The 12,353-nt window shown below is 45.9% G+C and overlaps 1 protein-coding gene and 1 long non-coding RNA gene across 6 annotated transcripts in view; both read left to right on the top strand.

Annotated features, from left to right (window-relative positions):
- Positions 1–12,353, top strand: part of GLIS3 (GLIS family zinc finger 3) — a 448,764-nt gene that overhangs the window by 400,366 nt on the left and 36,045 nt on the right. The window lies entirely within an intron of this gene.
- Positions 8,453–11,617, top strand: LOC123593105. The gene is made up of 2 exons (XR_006710123.1): positions 8,453–9,311; positions 9,561–11,617. It is a non-coding gene; the product is annotated as an uncharacterized LOC123593105 (long non-coding RNA).

Consider the following 12,353-nt stretch of genomic DNA (forward strand, 5'->3'; position numbering starts at 1 on the left):
TTGAGCCCGTGGATCGGTGACAGCTTTGAGAGTATAGGGTTAAAGGGCACAGGATTTTATGCGGGCGACCAGAAAAGGGCTTTTTACCGAAGATTCTGCGTCGATGCTATCCTCATGAAGAGTTTTGGGGACAGTTTTTAAAATCTTGATATTTCGGTCCGTCCGTGGACCTCCGAACCCGCCAGTGGCGTGGACAGCACACGGTTCCTCTTGTTTTCCTCTCCACGTGTCCGCAGGCTCGAATTGACCTACGTAGGGGTTACTCCCAGACATCCACGGTAAAAAAAAGTTCTTGTGGGGACCCCGGTGCTGCGGTCATAGGCATTTGGGGGACTAATAATGGGTTGAATAGGCAGCGGGAGCAAAGGTTTTCAATCTTGGAAGTCTGGAATTTCACCAGCGATCTGTGGTTTCGTTGGTGTTGGCCTCGTCTATGAGTTTTTAGATGTGTGTTTTAAAGTTTGATAAACCGTATATTTTTTTACGTACCCCTACTCTTCACTTAACGATACATCTCTGTTTCATAAACTTCTGTGGAATGCTACATGTCGGACATTGTTCCGGGTGCTGGAGATGCCAAGATTATTAAAACATGATGCCGCCCTTAGGATTTAGTGGCGAGGACAGACATATAATCCAAGTATGGTAATGCTCTTTGGATCAGTGATGTAATAGAGATGCCACAGGAGCCAGAAGAGGAGGGTGTCCCTAATTCTGCCTCAGGTAGAGAGGGAAAGAAAGAGTGATCTAGGCATGGAAGGAAGAGTCACACTTCCCAGACGGATAAATGGGGAACAGCATCCAAGGCAGCCAGAGGAACACGTACGAGACGCGAGAGGGGCAAGGACACTCGTGGAAGGAGGTACCCATATGCTCAGGTGCCATCATCCACAGTGGACAGGACTGAAGAAGTCAGTTAAGAGTAGGTTGGCTCGTGTGGAGCTTTATATTTTATGGTAAGGGATTATTTACCTCTTACTGGAAGCGAAGAATCCCTCTAGCCTATCTCTGAGGGGAGAGACACATCAGATTGTCATTGTAGAGAAGGAACTCAGATGGCAGAGTAATTGAGGCTGGGTGCAGGGACAGGGGATGGGGAAAACAAGAAAGAGGCTGTTGCAGGAGTTCTTGTGAGTAAGATGAGAACTTGAACTAAGGTGAAGTGGTCAGGATGGAGAATTTATCCAAGGGCTATTATTTAAGAGGCAGAATCGCTAATTATTTATGTCTATATGGAGTAAAGAGGAAGGGCTGGATTCATTTGCGACTTACACCTCTAGACATAGGTGGAAAAGTGTGTCATTAACAGCAGCAAAAGGGGTGTTCAGGAGAAGGGAGAGTGGGAGAGAGAATGATAATAAATGGGCTTTAGGGTTGGGGTTTTAGGCGGCTGTGTCTAGTAGTTAGAAATATAGATCGGAAGATGTTAGACTTCTTTTCATTGTTCTGCATATGTGGTCAAGTGCAAACAGCTCCAAGCCTCCTCCTCCGGGCTCTATCAGCAGAACAGTACAAATGGTCACCAGCTCTTAAGTTCCTGGATACTGGGACAGGCAGTCCTGCCAGTTTTCTGATGTATTGCTGAAGGTTGAGATGAGCTTATCCATTGCAGCATTTTATTAAGTTTCCAGTTGTTGTTTTTTTTAATTTACTTTTTTTTTTTTTTTTTTTGAGAGAGAGAGAGAAAGAGAGCGCATGAGCAGGGGAGGGACAAAGGGAGAAAGAGAGAATCCCAAGCAGGCTGCATACTCAGTACTGAGCCCAACATGGGACTTGATCCCACTACCACGAGATCATGATGTGAGCTGAAACCAAGAGTCGGACACTTAACCAACCAAAGCCACCAGGCGCCCTTCCAGTTGGGTTTTAAATGATGTAAGCCATGGGCTTCTCATCATCTCATTTCCTCCTGCCTGGTTGAGAATCTTAACTCCACAAGGTAGCACAGCTGAGAAGCCCATCTCTCGGGACCTCGTCTCCTTCATCCCATCTTCTTATGAATACTCATGATGACTCTTTACAGGAATACAAGAGAAAAGCAATCTGTGTATCTTCTTCTTGTACACAGCCTAAAAAGAGTGTATGTAGAAAAATATCTTCGCCATTATTGGAGTTAACAACAACCACCCAAACACCTGATGTTGGAAAGCCCAGCTCCAACGAAGGCTGTTGGAGTGTGTTCCATAGGTGCTCCTGCCGCTTGGCTTTGTTTGTTTTTAATATTTTATCTTGTTGCATAATTTTAATTTTTTTCAGTTCCTTCCTTTGAAAGTTGGTAACATATAAAAAACTGCCAGAATAGTACGGGTGAGCACCCATACGCCCTGCATCCATATTTACCCACTGTGAATATTTTGCCATCTTCTGTTTCTGTCTTATCTCTTTCTCTTTTTGCTTCCAGAGATCCTTTGTTTGTTTGCTTGCCTGTTGTTTCAGAAACCCTCCGAGAGATTGTTGTGAATATCATTGAGCTTTAACCCTAATTACTTCGGGAAAGCTCTCCTAAGAAGGACATTTCTCCTGCATAATCACAATGTAATTATCACACTCCGGAAAGTTAACATCAATAAAGCATTATCTAACATGCAGTCAATATGAAATTTCCTCGATTGTGTAAATAACGTTCTTTCTAGCTGGAGTTTTTTTTTTTTTCTTTCCTTTCGTCTTTTTTTTTTTTCTGATCCAGGATTTAGTAAGATCACAATTCTCATATTTTTTTTGTCCTCTTGAATCTAATGAAGTTCCTCACCTTTTAGAAAGTTACCATCATCATCATCATCATTGTCCTTCATGACATTAGCAATTTATGAAGAGCTCAGCACATCTATTTTGCAGAATGTTCCAGACTTGAGACTTCCCTGCTCTTTTCCTCCTCTACAGGCACCTTCCTCATCAGGACCACCTCTTAGGGAATGCGGTGTCCCTTCACCCTTTCGAGCCTTTGTCTGCGCTCCATGGGGAGTTAAGATGAAATGGACCACAGCATGTGACAGTGTCATGTGACATGGTGTGAAGACAGGCAACCTTGGCATCCCTGAGATTGAGGTTTAGAAGCCAGAGGATGTTGTTAAGTAACGACAGTAGTTGACGAGGTAGACCAGCGTGCGAGGGAGGAGGGAGAGGAAGGAGAAGGACACGACGGTCCTTTATATGGCTGAGCGATGAAGCCTTCTCACGTCTGTGGCTTTGCCATGCTGCTGTGTCCTTCCCACCAGATGTGTGCCCATTCCTTTGCCAACCCAACTGGACTGGGCAAGTGTATGAAAGGTTATCTCTTCCAATCGGGTTTTGGAGAGGAGGATAATGTGAAATAGCCCTGACTTTTGCCCTGTGTTTGCATTAGTGTGCAGCATAAAAACACGAAGAGGAAATGTGCTTACCTTCCGCTTCTGGTTTATGTATCTTTGCCTCTGTTTGCCTGGGAAATCCCCCAGTAAAAACTCCAGCAGTTTTCTTAACGGAAATAGGTTTATCACACTTTGCGATTTTTAGTGGGAAACTGGCATTCTTTCCTGCTTCGCGGGCATTGATTCATCATTTACTTAGCTTTAACTTGTTAATAAAATGAGCTGAGTCACTGTCAGAAGTCAGGAACGGTCCACCGCGTCTATCCAGTTAGCATCAGCTTCTTTGATCCTTACAGTCGTAAAATAAAATAAACGCAAGTTCTCTCAATTTGACGAGTATCCATTTTTATTTCGAAATAGTATCTGGATGATACATCGTTTCAGGGATTTAAGCAGTACCACACTACGTCACCGAATGTTGATTTAAACATTATTAAGGGAAGGGGTGTTTGACTGTGTCACGTTGAGCGAGCCAGTGGTACTTAATGACCATGGCTTCCCATAAGAGGAACCCCGTGTCTTTGGAAAGGTCTATTCATACTGTTTCATAGTATGTCTGTTAGAGCAGAGGAAACAAACATATTGATGCAAATCCCTTCTTCAAACGGAGAAATCTTCACAGTCCCAAGAAAAGTCAGCTGGATCTGTGTCGCTCATCTTGTCCAACACAGCTGCCTCTCTCCATTTGGCAGAAGTGCCCAGACATGGCGTGCTCTGTAGTACAAGTGACAGAGCTTAAGGAGACCTGTGGATCGGCCGCATGGAGCGACTCCGATGAGTCCCGTCTCTGAACCAGGGAAGACCGAAAATAGGGAAATGATGTGGCCTCCTCTGGGAGTACACGATCTAGTACAGGAATCCACAGCAGGGAATGTCAGGGACCGTTGTTTTTGAAGAGGTAGTCAAAATACCTTAACCAAAAAAAAAGGAATATTGGTTTCTTGAGTCCATGTCAAGTATTGGGAAGCCAGACTGTTTTTTATTCATATCAGATGTGACATTGCTCCAGTTCTAGGTATGTATATGTACAGTCTTTCCATGCCTTTGAGTAACCAGGGCTGGTCTTCACTGATACCATTTTCTAAGCCAGCATGGGAAACCTGTTGTAGCTTTTCTGGATGCTAAGGGGTTAAGGACAGCAACTGTTTTCTGTGTATCTTCTTTGCAATTGTGCACAGTTCTGCTCCTGTCAAAGCAGCCTGCTCACTGTCTTAGTTCGTTTGTTTCTACATCTTGTTTCAGGATCTTTTCTACCTAAGAAGACAATAAGGACCTTCCATTATTGTCCTTTTCTTGAGTAACCATCACCCAACCTGGAGCTTGGGTTAGTTCTCAACCCAGAAAGCCCCCTTGCTTCTTACAGCTCGCAGACAAGTTCCCCTGTTACATCACTTGGTTATTATCATCCGTTTTATTTATTTGTCATTTCCCAGATGTTGCCTTGCTAAGTGAATTACTCGTTCTCCGAGGGCAGGAACGTAAAATTTCCTTACAGCCTCCACACCGCGTGCCCGGTGCTCCACAGTGCTAGGTGCTAAGGAGGGTTTGACAGGGGAGAAGGACCCATGGGGGAATGCCTAGGAAACAAAAGGCCATTGCCGGCTCCCGTTGTCCAGGTGGGAGGCTCCTAGAAAAGAACGGTCCCCCCTGATTCGTTGGTCTGGACGGTGGTGGACCAGTTCTTCGGGTTCCAGCCATCTCGTGCAACCCGCATACTTTGCTACAACACACAATTGCTCTCGTGCGTATGTTCACACGCATGCGCACGCACACATTGCTAGGACCCCCCCTGCTGTCATCCACTGTGGGGGTTCCCTACGTTGCTTTTCTGTGATCTTCACTACGAGAAGCCTGCTACTCACCATCCATTCCTGTCTCCATCTGTAGCGTCTGAACAGCTCAAAACTAGGTCTGTTAGCTTTGCTGTCCTTTCTTCCCCGGGATTTTCTAAACAAGCAGGAACATTGATATCTTCACCCACTCAGATTTTTTTTTTTCAGCCTCACACACACATGCGTGTGCACACGCACGCACCCCACGTAATCTTTCCTCTCTCTTGTTAATCTCCTAGTATATGTGCAATAATGGCTAAACTCAGAAGCATCATATGAAACATTCAAGTTTATCAAAATCTATCCCAGCATTGGGGTACGTTCATTTTTTTTTTTTCAGCGTTTATTTATTTTTGGGACAGAGAGAGACAGAGCATGAACGGGGGAGGGGCAGAGAGAGAGGGAGACACAGAATCGGAAACAGGCTCCAGGCTCTGAGCCATCAGCCCAGAGCCTGACGCGGGGCTCGAACTCCCGGACCGCGAGATCGTGACCTGGCTGAAGTCGGACGCTTAACCGACTGCGCCACCCAGGCGCCCCGGGGTACGTTCATTTTTTGAGTCACTTACTCAGCTGCCCTTTGGGTGCCAGGCGATAATGCTAAACACTGAGGACACAGCGGTCGACACAACTGGCAGAACCCTGCCCTCTCAAAGTGTCCGGTCTTTTTTTTTTTTTCTTTTTAACATTTATTCATTTTTGAGAGTGAGAGAGAGCCTGAGCAGGGAAGGAGCAGAGAGAGAGGAAGACAGAATCTGAAGCAGGCTCCAGGCTCTGAGCTATCAGCACAGAGCCCGACGGGGGCTCGAAGTCATGAATCATGAGATCATGACCTGAGCTGAAGTCGGATGCTCAACCGAATGAGCCATGAGGGCGCCCATCAGAGTGTCCAGCCTTCACAAGAGACGACCAGATCAACAGGCAAACATCACTTAGGCTATTGTGAAGTGATGCCAGGAGAGGCTGTGAAGATACACAGGAATGACCCAAAAATAGAAGTAGAAGAAGGAACATCTGCCTGAAATCGGAAAGCCCGTCGGACCTGGCCATGGGTATGCCCAAAAGCTAAGAGGAGGCAATGCCAGCAATGGGCGGAGCTTCGTGTGTGAATGGGGGAGGAGCCTCTTAAAGGGCACTGGGGACACTAGGCTTTCTCTTGAGGACAGGGATTTGTGTATTTGCCCGGGATGGGTACCCTGGTGATTCTGGCGTACATTCCTAAGGCCTCCCTATCCTGTTACCCACCCAGCGAGAGTTCAGAACATATTCTATGCCCAACAGAAGAAAAAATGACAATACACAACCAGTTTGTCTGGTCCCCAAGAGACAAAGGCTGTCCTTTGTAAACCCTAAACCAGCAAGGCAGCACAGGTTTTATGTTATTTTCTGTTTCTAATACAATTTGACAGGACAAGTTTCGTCCCTTATAATCCCAAGCTTGTATTTTATGTAGTCATGACCTATATTCGAGGATTTTGAAGAGTCACTTAATGTTAAAAAAAAAAAAAAAAAAAACAAAACCATTCCCCCTGAGCAATCACTCCTCTGACAGGTCACAGACACATCCCACAGGTATAGAAGGGTACGTGACTTACAGGGCGACTATTTTTTCTTAATGTTAATTTATTTTTGAGATAGAGACTGAGCGCAAGCAGGGGGAGGGGCAGAGAGAGAGGGAGACACAGAATCCGGATCAGGCTCCAGGCTCCAAGCTGTCAGCACAGAGTCCGACATGGGGCTCGAACTCAAAGACTGTGAGATCATGACCTGAGGCGAAGTCGGACGCTTAACCGACTGAGCCACCCTGGTGCCCCTTTACAGGGCAATTATTAAGCACTGGCCCAAAAATAAAGCTTGTCAGCGCTCACCATTGAAATAACTGGAAAGAGCCGTGGTTGAAAAACAGAGGCTTCAAATGGCCATTTAGTCCGCCAGCACCTTGGCGTCTGCTCTCCCAACGCCACGTGATCGCATACCTCATCCTGTCTCTTTGGGTTGTAGCACTTTCTATACTGAAAACAGTTATCTTCATTTAGTGTCCCATGAAGGGGTCAGTTTCTAGGAAAGTGACTTTCACAGATAATCAAGGGCAAGAGAGGTGGTGATTAAAATCCACCCACAATACACACACAAACACACACACACACACACACGCGCGCGCGCGCGCGCGCACACGTTTTATTTGAGAATCACTGAATGTGATGAACATTGTTCCCCACGTCTATGCTGTGAGCCTAGAAGAAGCAGAAAATCCCAGTACCCTAGCCTTGAAGATGGAGATTAGAATATTGGGTCTTAGACTGGAAAAGCTTGGGGTCCTGGTGCTTTTTTTTTTCTTTGTATCTGTGGAAAGTTTCCGGTACTTTTCGATCTTTATTCCAGGGCAGAGTAGTCCACAAGTCTTTAAACTTCTTCAGTTCTGATCCATGACCGCAGCCATGCTTTATCCTCTATAGCAGATATCAGTTGAGTTATTGGCCTTTGGAACGAGCCTTCTTCTCATAGAGATATTCGCCTTGCTAACAGCTTCTTAAATATGCCAACCTGATCTACTCCTCTTAGCACACATACGGGGAAATCGGTGATACCTGCTCCTTTCTTCTTACTTACCTAGTGATTGTGAATGGCTCCGATGGGGGGGTGGGAATAAAACAACAACAAAAGGACATTGCTGAACTGGCTTCTCTAGTCTTGTCTGATTTGTCTCTCATCTGTCTCTAATTTAAATGTCTGTGTTGTCTGCAAAACTTTTATGAGCATAATTTTCAGAGTCCAGTCTGTTTTCTTGATAACGGAGGAGAATAATGAGCTACCTTCGTTTACTATTAAGTACTAAAAAGCCTGGGAGTCAACTTTGATTCCTCCCCTTCTCTAGCATTCTCTCATCTGATTAATCCCTAAGTCCTGTTAGCTCGACCTTCAAACACGTCTTAAGCCTGATCAGCTCCACTGTCCCCTCCCATCTCAACTCTTGCAGTCCTGAAACTGTCCCCCACGCCAGGGTCTGGTCTGCTCACACCATCCCCTTCTCCCCTCACCCCATTAGCATAGGCAAGGCCATTGCCCCATAGCACCCACACCATGTGAGCTGTCCTTTAAACTGTAAATGCAGGGGCACCTGGGTGGCTCAGTGAGTTAAGCACCCAACTCCAGCTCAGGTCATGATTTCGCAGCTCCTGGGTTTGAGCCCCGCGTTGGGCTCTGTGCTGATGGCTCAGAGCCAGGAACCTGCTTCGGATTCTGAGTCTCTCTCTCTCTGCCCCTCCCCCACGCTTGCTCCGCCTCTCAAGAATAAATAAACATTAAAAAAAAAAAACTTGTATTAAAATGTAAATGGAATATCTGACGATTTCCTACTGGGGCCCTTCCCCCACCACACTTGGATAAAGTCTGAACTCCTTATTGTAGGCTCCTGGGCCCTCTGTGGTCTGGCCTTAATCACATCCATTTACCACTGCTCCTCCTGCTTGTTCTGCCCCAGCCACACTGGCTTTCTTGCGATTCCTGGAAAACACCAGCTCACCTTGCCTCAGGGCCTTTGTGCATGCTGTTCCTGAAACTTGAAAGGCACCTTCACCGGAACTTAACATGATCTGTGCCTTCGTTCCTGGTGTCTGCTCAAACGCAAACCGCTTTGGAAAGGCCTCGCTTGACCACTTCACCTGAACCCCCACCCCCCCGCTCACACCCCCCAACCCTGCTCTCTTCTGTTAACTCTATTTCTCTTCATAGATTTAACAGCCCCTGAGATTACACTGTCTGCTTACTGATTGGCTTACGATCCACTAGAGCCGTAGCTCCCTGAGAGCAGAGACAATGCCATGCTTACAGCTCTTCCCCCACCGCCCTCAGCGCTTGGGGATTGTGTGGAGTGAACAGGATGCGAACAGAAGGGAGGACTGCAGCTATGACTCCTTTATCACTTCTGGGAAAGGTAACAGGAATCCGGGGCAGGTGACGGCTGGCCTTCCAAGTGCACGTTCTCCTCTGCGTCACCTCAGGGCAAAGCAGGAGACGCTGATGCGAGCACACGCGTGTCACTACACCAAACAAATAGCTTGACTCTGGGTCCAGATATCCCTTCACATCAGATTGCTTTCCATGTATTTCTTTTTAGTTTTGAAGTGTAGTCGTTCTTCCTTTTTTTTTTTTTTTTTTTTTAATTTTTTTTTTTCAACGTTTATTTATTTTTGGGACAGAGAGAGACAGAGCATGAACGGGGGAGGGGCAGAGAGAGAGGGAGACACAGAATCGGAAACAGGCTCCAGGCTCTGAGCCATCAGCCCAGAGCCCGACGCGGGGCTCGAACTCACGGACCGCGAGATCGTGACCTGGCTGAAGTCGGACGCTTCACCGACTGCGCCACCCAGGCGCCCCATAGTCGTTCTTCCTTTTAAAGAGGTCTCGTTCATTTCACCCCTGAAGGCCAAGTCAGCCATCTTTATTTTGTTCCCACATTCCAAACAAATCCACCTCATGCAAAGCCCAAGATGATGTTTTTTTTTTTTTTTAGTCCCCTTGGATTTTCAGTCAGGAAAGTGAGTCATGACAATAACAAGGAAGGCTTGAGGTAAAATAGAATTCCTTTTCTTGCGACCTCTACTGGAGTGCGTTGGCACGGGGCAACATGGAGTTCAAACTAAGCCATTATGTTCTTGACATGTATCTGTGTGTTCCTGTCACAGAGCTTCTCTGAAACAAGTCCTAGGGAGGCAGAATCCCTAAACAGAAAGCCCACGAGCCTTTCTAGCCTGAGTCTCAAGACATTGGCCCATTGCAAGGTGCCTGGTGTCTGACAAAGAAAAGGCTGTTCGAAGGAAAGCCTTTCCTGAGTGTTTCTAGTGGCATGTGGAAATCAACTTTATCTTTTCCCCTCTTGTGTGGGGGCGGGAGGGGGGGGAATTGGCTGGGAAGAAACTGTATTGTGTCCTTTTTTGCATGTGAAGGTCCATCTGCCTGTTAGTGGTGAGGAGACCACTGAGGGGAGCAGAAACCGAGAGACAAAGGTTCTTTGCTTCCTTTACTGAAAAAATAGTCGTCAGTTGCTTTTCTGTTTTGTTGAAAGGAGAAACACCTTTCTCTGTTTTAATCATCTTCTTCACAGTAAATGACTGGAATCGTTCTCTTGAATAAGAGGATCTCCCCTCAGAAACAGAAATTGTGGTCTCTGGGCAGATAGAATATACAACTGGACATCAGCACCAACTGTGCAAAGGTACCGTCTACCTGGACACAGAAATTGGCACCTGCCCGGGAGCTCAGTCTGTTCAACAGAGTAATTTGTCAACAGCAATGACCAACATTTATCATAGACTGTACTTATCTCTGAGTAGGACTCGATGAGGAGATACAAAATGGTAGCAAACACCCCCAAGCATTTGATGCTCTTTCTGTGTATAAGAGCCAAGGGCCCTTCTCTACTTGGGAATTTTTACTAGATGTGTTTTCCTCCCATTCATTTCTCTAACCAGACGTTGAGCCTTGTATTCAGGGGAAGGTACAGAAAATTCCTTTGTGGTTACTACAATAGTAACCTGGCATCCTGAAGATGAAAACAATAAATCACACATAAACAGCACATGTTATTACTGACCAAATCACGACCCAGTTAGTTCCTTTTCAAATTGATGCATTATATTGACTCTCAGGGTCTCATTTGGCAGTGGCTTTCAAAGGCACCTGGCCATCCTGGGCAGCAGGATGGCATCTGAAGTTAATTCTAGAAGTAAAGTTCTTCTGATGTCGTCAGGAGACTCGTGCTCACATTTTGAGACCAGGGGAAAGGCACGGAAGGGGCGGTTTTTTATCTGCCCGCGCCTCCCTTTCTCGTGTGTACCCCCAAACAACATTTTTCTCCCTCGTTTTTCATCTGGCTTTCTCATTACTCTCCCTCCTGAACGTTTTTCTTTCATCCGATGCACTCTGTGCCTAACACCGAGCCGAACAAGAGAGAGTCTTCTCTTTGCCACAGGGCCATGAGTTGATCCCTTTGCCTTGACCTGCTCAGAGCTGCCCAAAGGATGGTATCACTGCAGAAGGTTTTTTGTTTTGTTTTGTTTTGTTTGATTTTTGGTTTTTTTAATTGCAGCATTTTTGACATCAAATGTCTAAGACCACTCAGGATAAATTCTCTTCTGGTCGGTGGTTTTTTTTTTTGTTTTTTTTTTGTTTTTTTTTTTTTGTTTTTTTTTGTAAAGAGGATTTGGCAGAATCAGACTTTTCTTCCCTTTCTCCCCATCACATCAGATTCTGAAATAGACAAACAACTGAGTCACAGCCAACTCTGCAGTCAAGATAGTCCAAAAAATTCCGGCTCTTGGTTAAATGTGTCCTGCATAATTCATTTCTCTGACATATCTGGGTGTCCTCTCCCCCTCCCTGTTCGTTTCCACAGTGGGGAGGTACTGTGATGCCCTCGGCCCTGCTTCAGTCTACACCCGAAAAAAAAAAAAAAACACTTCTCTGCCTCGGGCACTGATAACTTTGTTTTCTGGAGTGAGAACTGACCCCCTCTCCCCAAACGGAGCAAAGTGTCCTCTAGAACACGATCCTTTCTACTTCCCAGAATCACTCACTCATCAGAATATACACATGGGTCTTCTGTAAAAAGCCTCGGTGATCATTTCACCTACAGCCCGATTCACAGCCCTCATTCTGTCACGGTCTGTGGAGGCACAGGCAATCATTTTTGAGTCCTGGTCTTGTCCACTGTGATAAATTATCTGCAGTTAATATTGACCCAGCCTCTCGTGAGGAGAATGAAACGCTAAGCCCTTCCAGGAGATGGATTCAGCTCTTCGACTGGTTTGGAACAGAATCCTCGGACGGACGGACAGCTCTTGGCCTGCTCTGGCCCTGCCCAGATGGACAGTGTTGCAATTACCCACACTTCCCAGCGGCTGTTTCTTCATTACTGAAAGCTGGTCTTGATTGTCTCAGAAGCAGAATTCAATTTGCAGTTCCCCCAGTAACGTGCTGTGATTCATTCGGGGACAAATCTGGATTGAACTCAGTCCAAGTGTCTCTTTTGTGAGACAGAAGGGAAGTATAAGTAGATACTATAGTCACCCAGATGAGTCAGCCAGGAATTCATGAAGTGATTCATAAATCGTTATAAAGACCACTAAAGTCTACTAAAATGGAGTGCTGTCTGGCTATACAAAGTGGGGTATTA

This window comes from Leopardus geoffroyi, chromosome D4 (assembly GCF_018350155.1).
Source record: "Leopardus geoffroyi isolate Oge1 chromosome D4, O.geoffroyi_Oge1_pat1.0, whole genome shotgun sequence".
NCBI classification, from domain to species: Eukaryota; Metazoa; Chordata; class Mammalia; order Carnivora; family Felidae; genus Leopardus; species Leopardus geoffroyi.